The sequence below is a fragment of the Desmodus rotundus genome, chromosome 8 (assembly GCF_022682495.2).
Source record: "Desmodus rotundus isolate HL8 chromosome 8, HLdesRot8A.1, whole genome shotgun sequence".
NCBI classification, from domain to species: domain Eukaryota; kingdom Metazoa; phylum Chordata; class Mammalia; order Chiroptera; family Phyllostomidae; genus Desmodus; species Desmodus rotundus.
Window position 1 is genome coordinate 75657939 of NC_071394.1, and position 12548 is coordinate 75670486.

General features: G+C 39.5%; 1 pseudogene; it reads right to left on the minus strand.

The window, feature by feature from the left end:
* Nucleotides 1–9151: 9151 nt before the first annotated feature.
* On the minus strand, nt 9152–9957 carry LOC112301313 (large ribosomal subunit protein eL8 pseudogene; annotated as a pseudogene).
* Between the last annotated feature and the right edge of the window lie 2591 nt (nt 9958–12548).

Here is a 12548-nt window from a genome sequence, read left to right on the forward strand (position 1 = left end):
GGCCTAATTTAATTAAGCTCTCTAATTTTAATTTACTATTAGCTCCTCCTTTGACCTATTAGTAGACAATAAATATAAAATAACAAATATGTTGTTAATAATAATCAAACAAAAATTTAAGTAACAATAAGAAAAAATCTATTATTTGCAAAAGAAGTGAGTAATAGGGTACTAGTTCACACAGTACTAGTAAGGTATAAAATGGTAGGGTTTAAAGGGAAATTTGATTAAAAACATTAAAATGCATATTTTGTATTCCATCGATTCCATACCCATTAATTACATTTCATTAAGCAACGGATAAGTTAGCCAAAATAAATGTGCTTCTTTTCATTATAGCATTTTTATCAAAGCAAATATTAGAATCAAAATGTCTAAGAATAATTGGTGATCAGTTACTTTTTTATGGTACATCCATACAATAAAATGATATAAAGCCATTTTAAACAAAGCAGAGAATTATTTATTGAAATTGTTAAAAAGAAAAAGTCAGGTTACAAAACAGTCTAAGTCATGGTATCATTTTGGGAAAAGAAAATACTTGCATAGAAAAAATTTTTTAGAAGACTATATACCAAAACATTAAATAGCAATCTTTGACAAAAGTTGGAAGCACAAATAATCTCTATTTCTTTCTTAATAAATACTTTTATAGTTTTTTTTAATTAGCATGCATCACTTGTATTATATAAAAGTAATACGCGGGTTTATAATTGTTTTATAATCTCTTAAACTCTGACTTAGGTTGGAGCACATAAAGGGCAAAAGCATAATAATAATGGATTTTAAAAACTTCTAAATTTACATTTTAACGTCTAAAACTCACATTTATTTGTGTGCACAGTGTCCTTGCACACTAAGAACAAAGCCACTAAGAGCTACAAACTTCCAGTTATAATACTAAGTTCTGGGGATCTAATGCGTCACAGCATGATGATTAGAGTTAATAATGTATTATATACTTGAAAGTTGTAAAGAGAGTAAATCTTACATGTTATCACCACACACACACTAAAAGAAATGGTAATTATGTGAGGTAGTGGAAGAGGTAATGAAAGCTATGTGGGTCATCACTTTGCAATATATAAGTACCAAATCAACAAACTAAACACCTTAAATATATACAATGGTATGTGTCAATTATATCTCAAAGCTGGAAAAGGTAAAGGAAAATAAAACCTACGGCTGGAGAGAGACAATGAATCCAATTCTAATTAAGGATTAGATTTCAGTAGTCATTATTACCCACTTGATGTAGACAAACAACAAGATCATCTTTTCTCTTGAAAGATCTGCAACTATTCTTACAAAAGTAGAAAGCAACTCTTAGAACTTCACAATTTTAGATATGCATAGCCAGCACCATCAACAAAGCTTGCCATGGGAAAAAAATGTTTGAATGAGTAAACTGAAAATAGAAAGTGGTGGTACTGAATAAAGAACTCTAGATGTGACTTCCGGCCAAGATGGAGGTGTAGGTAGACACACTGTGCCTCCTCGCACAACCAAAAGAAGGACAACAACAATTTAAAAACAAAAAACAACCAGAACTGACAGAAAATCAAACTGTATGGAAGTCCGACAACAAAGGAGATAAAGAAGAAACATTCATCCAGACCACTAGGAGTGGCGGAGATGGTCAGCCAGGCAGAGAGGACACGTGGCAAGGCAGTGGCTGGCAGACCCAGTAAGGTGGCGGACTATGAAGCGGGGTGGGCAAAGCTGAAGCTGGCTGGCAAGGCAGCAGCTGTTGGACTGGGTGACAGACTGAGCAACCCAGAGTTCCAGCATGGGGAAATAAAGCCTCAAAGCCTAAAGCCTGATTGAAAACACCTCTGGGGGTTGAGGCAGCAGCAGGAGAAACCCCCAGCCTCACAGGAGAGTTTGTTGGAGAGACCCACAGGGGCCTAAAACATACACAACCCCACCCTCTTGGGAAGCAGCACCAGAAGGGCCCAATTGGATTGTGGATAGTGGAGGGAGTGACTGATATCCCGCAGAGAGTGGAGCAAGCACCATTGCTCCCTCTTGGACCCCTCCCTCACGTACAGCATCACAGTGCAGAGATGAGCGTTACCCCGCCACAGTGAACACCTAAGGCTCTGCCCCTTTATGTAACGGATACGCCAAGACAAAAAAAAAAAAAAAAAAAAAAGGCCCAAATGAAAGAATAGATCAAAGATCCAGAAAAAATACAACTAAGCAGCAAAGAGATAGCCAACCTAACAGATGCACAGTTCAAACACAGGTAATCAGGGAGCTCACAAAATTGGTTGAATTTGGCCGCAAATTAAATGAAAAAATGAAGGCTATGCTAAGAGAAACAAAGAAAAATGTACAGGGAACCAATAGTGGTGGGAAGGAAACTGGAACTCAAATCAACGGTGTGTACCAGAAGGAAGAAAGAAACATCCAACCAAAAAAGAATGAAGAAACAAGAATTCAAAAAAGTGAGGAGAGGCTTGGGAACCTCCAGGACATCTTGAAACATTCCAACATCCAAATTATAGGGGTGCCAGAAGGACAAGAGGAAGAACAAAAAATTGAAAACTTAATTTGAACAAATAATGAAGGAGAACTTCCCTACTCTGGCAAAGGAAATAGACTTCCAGGAAGTTCAGGAAGCTCAGACAGTCCCAAAGAAGCTAGACCCAAGGAGGAACACACCAAGGCACATCATAATTACATTACCCAAGATTAAACAGAAGGAGAGAATCTAGAAGAAGCAACAAAAAGGACACAGTTACCTACAAAGGAGTTCCCATAAGACTATCAGCAGATTTTTCTTCTTACAGGCAAGAAGGAACTGGAAAGAAGTATTCCAAGTCATAAAAGTCAAGGACCTACATCCAAGATTGCTCTATCCAGCAAAGCTATCATTTAGAATGGAAGGGCAGATAAAGTGCTTCTCAGATAAGGTCAAGTTAAAGGAGTTCATCATCACCAAGCCCTTATTATATGAAAAGTTAAAGGGATTTATCTAAGAAAAAGGAAAATATGATCAGTAAAAATGACAGCAAACTCACAGTTATTAACAACCACATCTAAAACAAAAACAAAAGCAAACTAAGCAAACTAGAACAGGAAGGGAACCACAGTAATGGAGATCACAGGGAGGGTTATCAACAGGGGAGTGGGAGGGGGATAAAGGGGGAAAAGTACAGAGAATCAGTAGCATAAATGGTAGTGAGAAAATAGACAGGGGGAGGGTAAGAATAGTATAGGAAATGCCAAAGAACTTATATGTATGACCCATGGATATGAACTATAGGGGGGGGATGTGGGAGAAATGGGGTGTGCAGGATGGAGTGGAATGAAGGGGGGAATGGGACAACAGTAATAGCATAATTAATAAAATATATTTTAAAAAATTAAAAAAAAGAATTCTAGATGTGAAGGTTTCCCCTAAGTAGCTGATGTGAATTTTCTTTGTAAATACTCTTTGATGCTCTGCCAAACTCTTTACAGGAACCCCCTGCACCTTGACCTCACCCCAACAGTGGTTAGAACAGAGCATTTCTCACACCGTGTTTACTACTTATGCACATGCATTTCTCCTATGACCTGCATGTAGGGTTTGTGAAGACACCATGTGTCATGTTTTTGTGCTACATACTCTCTGAGAGCTTTGGTTTTGCTGTCTAGTTTTCTGGGTTTTGTGTGGGAATTTAAGAGATTGACAAATCATGCTCCCCTGCTTGCATCTTCCCTTCAGAATATATTTTTCATTTTTTAAAAAAGGAACTTACAAACAGTATAGAGCACAGATCAGCAGGATCCCAAGTTCTTAAAGAGCATAGATAACCCGATCACAAGTATGTCTTGCTGTCCTAATGTATTCTCGGTTTCTGGGAGCTTGCACCACAAATTCAGATAACAGGAACGCTATGTTATCCAAAACCTATTTGGTGGTAGCAATTTGGATGGCGAAGAAATTATCAGAAAACGTACTCAAATCTTTGTCTCCTGAGTTCAAATAGAGAAAGTTCACAATTTAATTAAATATTGGATATTATATTTTAGTTATAAACAGTCAAGATGAGATTTCAGAAGATGAGATAATTTTACTTTCTTCTCTATTCCCTTATGTATTCTAGAAATGTTCTAAATCAAAGTTGAGTGCTTTGTTTTGTTTTAAGTTAAGTAGTAATTCACATTTTAACGTACCTTTCAGGAAATAAAAACCTAAGTCAGTATTGATGTGAATTGTGTGAATGACCATCAGATTGTTGCCCAGACAACATAAAAGGCAACACACAGTGAGAGGCACCTTCTTAATCAAAATGAGCTTTGCAATCATCAGAATAGGAAATATTCTAAGAAATGTGTTTTCTCACTGCCCCCAAACCATTCTGTGCAATGCTAAATAAAATTAATCATCTTCTTTACTTACTATATTAAGCCAATACATTTTTCAAGGCAAAAAGAATCTGTAATAAAAGAGGAAGTAATATTATTTTTCTCGTAACAACTATGTTGTTTAATCAGGTCACTGTGAATTCAATAAAAGCAATCTATTTTTGTTCTGTCTGCCTTGTTGAGATCAATTTTTCCATTGCGAAAGCAATAAAAAACCCACACAAATTTAAAGGTCTGAATTAAAATCAATATAATTTATTCCGGAATCCACTTCTATTTTCTTCAATAGATGTACTTCGGGCTTTTGAGAATCCCTGAATGTCCGCTGATGAGAGCATAAAAATAAAGCTCATCCTAAACACAGCAAGGTAAATACAGCAGTAGCAGCAAAAACAATGTGCCATTGATTGCTTATGGTGTTGGGGGCTTTATAAAAGGCTGTAGAAGTGCAAATGTGTGAGATATGAGTGTGTAACATAAAGGTCAGATGGAGCATTTGCACAAAAATACATCACTTAGCACTTGGACAGATCATCAAAATTGTGACCCTTCAATGCTGCATTGTCACTCCTCCTACACAAAGGCCATGCTTACTTCTCAATTCACTTAAATTTTGACTAGCCTTATAACTTTTTCACCAACAGAATCCAGCAAAAGTGACTTGTGAGTATTCCAAAGCTTAGGCCTAAAGAAACTTTGCCACTTCTGCTCACCCCATTTTCAGCCCTGAGACCACCATGCATGAAGACATGAAAGAATATGACATGAAAGAATATGTGGAGAGAGAGACCCACCCACTGCCCACCCAGCTGCCCCAGCCAAGCACCCCAGACCAGAAAGCAGAACTACTTGACCACCAAGGACATCTAGACAAAGAATGCAAATAGGGTTTGGTTTCAGCTACTTAGTTTGGGAGTAGTTCCTTATGCAGCAATAAGTAAAGTCCTGCCTCATCTAATTATTCATCCAACAACGAATTCTGGAGTATGAACTCTGTGCTGGTCATGAGCACTGGATAAACAGAGGTGAGCATTAACAACAGTCCTTTTATTATGGGGTCTCTATTCTAGTGTTTAAAGGTAGGGAAGGGGAAGACCAACTATAAAAAAAACAGTGAAATAAATAATAATTTCACATACAAAGAGGTGAGTGAAGGATAAAAACAAAGCAGGCAAAACAGGTGGAGCATGAATAAGGTTGGCATGGGCCGGGAGAAGACCTTCCAAAGGTTTCTCTGCTTTGGTGACATTTAATCAGAGACCTGAATGTTGAGAAGAAAGAAAAGAGGGGAAAATGTGAAGGAACAGCCTTTTACCAATAAATATAAAGGCTGTGATGTGGAATCAGGCTGCCATGGGTGGGTGGCATCAGGTCAGAGGCAGGAGGGTAATGAACTTGGGGCAGATGGCTGAAGTGGAGGTCCAGGAAGCAGGTTCTGAAAAGGTGGTATAGGGCCTTGTGTACCATAATCAGAAAGTCTGTTATATGTCAAGTGGTGAGCATTTTCTTCCCTTTTAACATGCAGTTATTCAGACACAAAAAAACTTGCTGTAAATAATTCAAGTAATGCAGCAACAAACTCTTTCCTGTGCCCCCAATAAAGCCAGCCTGCTGTAATGGCCATTTTGACCCTTGGTTCCAAAATATAATTAGCATCATTGTGAGCTTTGGGAGCTATCTGTTGCCTGGATTAAAATCTGATAAACAAAAATTTACAACTGGAAGTATTGCCTTCAAAGAGCTTGTTTCACCCCAGAAATCCCTGGCACTAAAGGGAAATGAATTCGAATCTGGGCCCAATGATTAGGAGTTTGGAAAGCCTGCATTGTGAGAACAGCTCTGCAACTGAGGATGCTACCACTAGTCAGAAATCCAGAGGGAAACTGGGCCAAGCATGCTGCTCCTTACGTTGTGTACCTGAAACAGGGGCTGATTATTAGCTAGTAAAGCACCACACGGAATCTCTAAGCTTTTCATATCAAAAGTAATTATAAATTGAATTTTCTAAAACAATACTTAAAGGGGCAAGACCTGAATGTTGTCAGAGCAAATCAAAAGATGATGCAGAACTTAAGCGGCCACTGAAACAAGTGTGTCCAAGTTCTTTCTGGATCTGCCAGCTGCAGCAACTGCCTGCTCAAGCTTTGCTGGGCAAGTGGGACTACCGTGCACGGATGATTCATCATGGAATCAGGCTGTAAGTCTCTGGCTCCAGGTGAGCCTGTCATGTACATGTCAACAGTATGACTCTATTAATAAAGATAACCTAACTTGGAAAAGAGCAGGGACACGGTATCTCACATGGGTTTGGAGGCTGGCCCATTTCCACGAGGGAAAGAGGATGTAAGGAAACTGAAAAATGTTGGTAGCTTTTCAAAAAATTGCAGTTATAAAGATGATGAACCATACTGTGGGCCACTAGGGCAACCATAACCAAGTACCACAGACTGGGTGGCATAAGCAACAGCAATTTATTGTCTCACAGTTCCAGAGGCTGCACATCCAAGTCAAGGTGACAACAAGGTGATCTCCCTCTTGAGGGCAGTGACAGAGAACCAGCTCTATGCCTCTCTTCTGGTAACTGGCTGGCATAGTGGGTGTACCAAGGCTTGTAAGAGCATCACCCAATCTCTGCCTTCTTCTTCAGATGGTAACAGTCCTATGGGAACTCCTTTGGAGGTAACTGTCTTCTTTTCTCTTGCTGTTTTAAAGATTCTCTCCTTATCTTTTGGCTTGGGTAATATAATTATGATGTGACTTGCTATGTGCCTCCTTGAGTCCAATTTCTTTAGGACTCTCTTGGCTTCCTCAACTTCCTAGAAGTCTATTTCCTTCACCAGACTGGGGGAGTTTTCCTTCATTATTTTTTGAAATAAGTGTTCAATTTCTTTCTCTTCCTTTTCTCCTTCTGGCACCCCTATAATTCAGATGTTGGAACATTTAAATTTGTCTTAGAGGTTCCTAAGCCTCTCCCCATTTTTTTTTTGAATTCTTGTTTCTTCATTCTGTTCTGGTTGAATGTTTCTTTCTTCCTTCTGGTCCAAATCACTGATTTGAGTCCTATTTTACTTCCCTTCACTGTTGGTTTTCTATATATTTTCTTTTATTTCACTTTGTATAGCCTTCACTTCTTCCTCTATTTTATGTCTGTATTCAACCAATTCTGTGAGCATTCTGATTACCAGTGTTTTGAACTCTGCATGTGATAGGTTGGCTATCTCCTTCTCACTTAGTTTTTTCTGGAGTTTTGTTCTGTTTTTTCATTTGGAACATAGTTCTTTGTCTTGGCATGACTATTATGTTGTAAGGGGCATAGCCTTAGGTATTCATCAGGGAGGGGCAACCCACATCACTTCATTGTGGAACTGTATGTGGGGGAGGGGTTAAAGAGGGAACAATGCTGCTTGCTCATCTCTCACTCCACTTTCAGTCACTCCATGACCCACAAGAAAATTGGGCCCTTCTGGTGCTGATTCCCAGATGGGTGGGTTTATGTACATTCTAGGGCCCCATGGTCTCTCCAAAAAACCGTCCTGTCAGACTGGCAGTTTCTCCTGCTACTGCAACTCCCACAGGTTTTATAGCCAGAGGTTCTGAGGCTTTATTTTGCCCTCGCTGGAACCCTGGGTTGTATGGTCTATCTCGTTCCCCAGTTGTTCCTCCAGGTTTTATCCGCACGTGATTGTAGGACTTCCTGGTCTGCTGCTTTGCTGTGTGTCTTCTCCACCCCGGATGCCCATCTCCACCCCTTCCACCAGTCTAGATGAATGTTTCTTCTTTAACTTCTTGGTTGTTGGATTTCTATACAGTTCGATTTTCTGGCTCTTCTGGTTGTTTTTTGTTTTAAATTTCTTGTTGTCCTTCTTTTAGTTGTATGAGGAAGCAAAGCATATCTACCTATACTTCCTCTTGACTGGAAGTCCAATTTCCCCCTTTTTATAAGACACCAGTCATATTGGATTTGAGCCCATCATAACGATCTCATTTTAACTCCATTGACTCTCTAAAGACCATCTCTCTAAGTAAGGTCACGTTCTGAGGTACTGCCAATTAGGATGACAACATATGAATTTGTGGGATGGGCAGTTGGGGACACACTTCATCGCATAATAGTGACACATCAAAAGGGTAGGGATTCACTTAGTATTCACAATCTTAGCTGTGCCTCACAATCTCCTAAGGAGCTTTGAAAAGCAGCTGTGTCCAGATGCCACTCTCACTGATTTTTATTGAATTAGTTTTGGTTAGAGCCCAGGCATGAGGAAGTTAAACCATCTTCTGTGCTTCCAAAGTACAGCCAAGACTAGAAAAACACTAATTCACTATAATGTTTAAGAGTAAGGTCTACTCTTATTCAGAAGGGAAACTATTAAATACAGCAGTTATTTTGAAGATCATGAGGGCAGAGACTATTTGCACTGATTACCAACATATCTATTCCTTGGACTTAACAGCGTCTGGCCTGATGTGGCTGTCCCAGAAATATTAATGTAAGAATGCACAAATGAATAAATTCAAGTCAAGTCAGATTCACTAAGTATCTACTATATACATGTTAAGCATTAAATTAAGCACTGAAGAAATGTAAATATTTTTGAGTAAATGAGGGCATGAGATCATTGCCAACATTCCCTCTGGTCTTCCTATATAATATGAGATGGGGTATTACAATTTAAAATTTAGCATTTTAGTGTATTGGAACTAACATATTTATGTATGTGTGTATGTATTTATTTTTGATTGAAGGAGAATTTCTGTTACTTTTCTGTACAGAAAACTCCACAGTGTACACTTACCCCAGCTTGGTAGCCAGTTCCTTAGCCTTGGCCTTTCTTAGCTTGGCAAGTCGAGCCACTAACTTTGGACCCAAGACATTGTCTCTCCATTGGTGGTGGATCTCATCATATCTGTTGCTATAATTGATCTGGATAGCTTCCACCAGTTTAGCCAGAGCTCCTTTGTCTTCTGAGTTAACCTGTGTAAAGGTGATGGTGGCACAGGTCTTCTTCCTATGAACTAGAGGTCCCAGCCTGGCCTTCCCTTTGATGATGCAGTAGGGAACCCCTATCTTTCAGCACCGGCTGGGCAGGAAGACAACCAGCTCAATAGGATCCATATTTTGTGCCATCACTACCAGCTGGGGCTTCTTATTCTCCACCAGGGTAGTGACAATGTTAATCCCTGCTCTAAGGACAGATGGCCTCTTGGCAGGGACATCCCCTTTGCCGACAGTTGTTTTCTCAGCCCAGCCCAGCAATCTCTCCTTCCCTTGCTTTGTCTCTAGTCAGTACACGTGGGCCAGCTTGAGCAACTGTGTAGTTGTTTGGTGGCCCAAGGCCTGAGTGAACTGATTAATGGCACGAAGCACTTTCAGACACTTATAGAGAATAAATAGCCTTTTGCCTCTGCAGCCAGATGTAGCAGGGCCATTTGACAAAGTGGATGAGAGTCCCTTTTGGGCTGAATGTCCTGTCTGATGCCAAAATTCTTGGACCTCTCCTCCAATAGGGGGTTCACTAACTTCTTGGCCTCTTGCTTCATCATAATGACAGGGACCGGCACAACCTTCCTCCCCTTGTTCTTCCTTCCCTTCACCATCTTGGGTGGAGGGAGGAAAGAGCTAAAATATTTATTTTAAATCACCTAAACAGCCTGCTTTTTACCTAGAAATTTATTTATTTATTTATCTGTTTGTTTGTAATGACTCATATCACTAGACCATATGGCCACCCTCTCTCAATAACCACACAGACACATAATAGCTGACAGAGTCTTTGTTGACACATTTCAGCTTTCCTTCAGAATGTTTACAAGTTACCATTCATTTTTAGGAGGGAAAGTGATGACAGAATGCACACACAAAGTCCTCATAAGAAATGCCATTCAAAATAATACCATTCAGATGCCACTGCCCATGGAGCAGCACAACCTAAGATACAGATGTCAGGATTTATCCCTCACAAAGTTAGTCAGAGATTGACTGGGATAAGGAGATGAGCAACCACATATTGATCTGGTCAGTTTGGTAATTAGGCTAGGTGGTTCTAGCCCAGTGAAAAATCTTCTTTGGCTTCTGTTTTGTTTTTTAATAGCTTTAGGAGATTGTGGAAAACTTTGATCAGTTGTCTGTTTACCCATCTATCCAACTGAGTCTGCATATACTATATGAGCCAGAGGAAATTACAAAAAGGAGCTCTGCTGGATAAATAAATTATCAAATAGATGCCCCTCTGTTAAGGGTGCTACCCGCCAATGCCAGGGTACACAGCATGCAGGCTGAATCATACTGCACTGCCTCTTAGGTAGTTGTCTTTGTGAACGGTGCTAATCACCACAGAAAGAAGCCCTCCATGCAATAAACATCTGTGAAGTACCTATTATGTGCCAGGACTGTACTGAGTTCTGGAGGTAAAAAAAAAAATAATGACTGAGATGTGGTCCTGTCTCTCATGAAGTTCATGGTCCACTTGAACAGACACAACCAGATGAAAAACTACAGGACAGTGTAAACAGCAAAGGCAAGAGTAATCTGTGGAATACAGCCAGACCTCATAGAGGAGGGAATATTAGAAATGGGTTATAGAGCATGGATACAACTTTATCACATAGCAAAAACAAACAAGCAAACAAACAAAAAACAGAGAATGAATAGTAAGTGCCAAAGTGTGATAACAGTAAGATACAGTCAGTGAAAAGTAAACCACCCTATGGAGCCAGAAAGAAGAATTAGCACAATGGGAATTGCTGGAAAAGGAGCCTGAAAATGTACACTGGCTGGATAATAGATAAAGATGGATCAATTCACCTAAGAGAAAAGAAAAGTTTTCGGAAACCGAGATAATGGTAGGAAGCAAGGAGGCTCAAGCAAACTGGAGGAAGAGGCACTTATCCCTGTTTATCTGTGAACACAGGGAATTCCCAGTGTCATATGGCTTTTGATCTTTAAGCCTTATCTCAATAGGTCACTTCTGTGAATAACTTAGTTTATCATATGAATACATTTTCAAATGTCTCATTGTATTTCATTTAAACTTTGTTTTCACTAAAAAGAAACTGAGGCATCAACACAGATTAATCAAGCCATTTTGGTTTTGATTTTTAAATCCAAGGTACAGGGGAATATTCCAGTATTCTCTCTTTCAAATAAAGAAACGAAAACCATGTGGTTTTGAAACCAGAAAAGACATGGGCGTTTGGGCTGCCTGTCACTACAAAACCCAATAAACAATGACAGTGATTGAATCTTTATGGAGGCTTTATTCAGATGGCTGGCAATCTGAGAAGATGGAGGGTTCACACCCAAAAGAACTGTCTCACATTTTCTTTCCAGGCCAAGGTTTTTATAGCAGGGAATAAACAACGGTGAGTGTGGTGAGGGGTTTTGAAGTTCAGGGAGGATTAGGCAAAAGAAACTGCAACAAGAATTCTTGTTCTGGGCAGTTAGCTGCTCCCAGGGGCAGGTGGTCCGCTGCAGCTCCCTGGAACACAATGGTGCAGATGTCTCCACTTGTCCCCATGCAGTAATCTTGAGCAGTGCCCCAGGAGGTCGGCTGTTTTCCCAGGAGCCAGGATGCACCTTATCTATCTGTAGTTTCTGAAACAAAAGCTTTAACATATACATTACTTGCTAGGCTTGTAAGTATTTACCTTAAACTAAAATTTCCCAACTCAAAACTTTTTTTAGTAATGCTGTCATATGCCCCTTCAAGTCTCTGTTTTATGACCATTTTTCCCCTCCCTGTTTAATCTCTGCACAGCAATAAGAGGTTGTAATTATTAATAAACCCAGTTTATGGCCAGTATCGATTTGATATTACATGGTAGCATAACAATTTCTGACTGCCCAGCTTGCATGAAATTTCAAATTTGATCGTGTTTTGGTAAGGCTGTCAGTCTACATCCTTGTTCTTTTTCAGTTGCTTATATTTGCCTAGTGCCTTGAGGCTCTGTAATTTTCTACTCAGCTAAAACAGCATAAAATCTAATTTAAAAAAATCCAGTGGAGTTCAACTATAAATTATTCTGTGTTATATTCAAAGGCTAGAGGTTGGGGAATTGATCACATCAGCAACGTTTTGTTCTAATTGCATTAGGTTATTTGATAATGTTCTAACATACAGTTTTTGCAGAGTGTTGCTTTGAAAAGATAATTCTTCTGAATGAATGGAAGCATAAGACATTGAACAGGA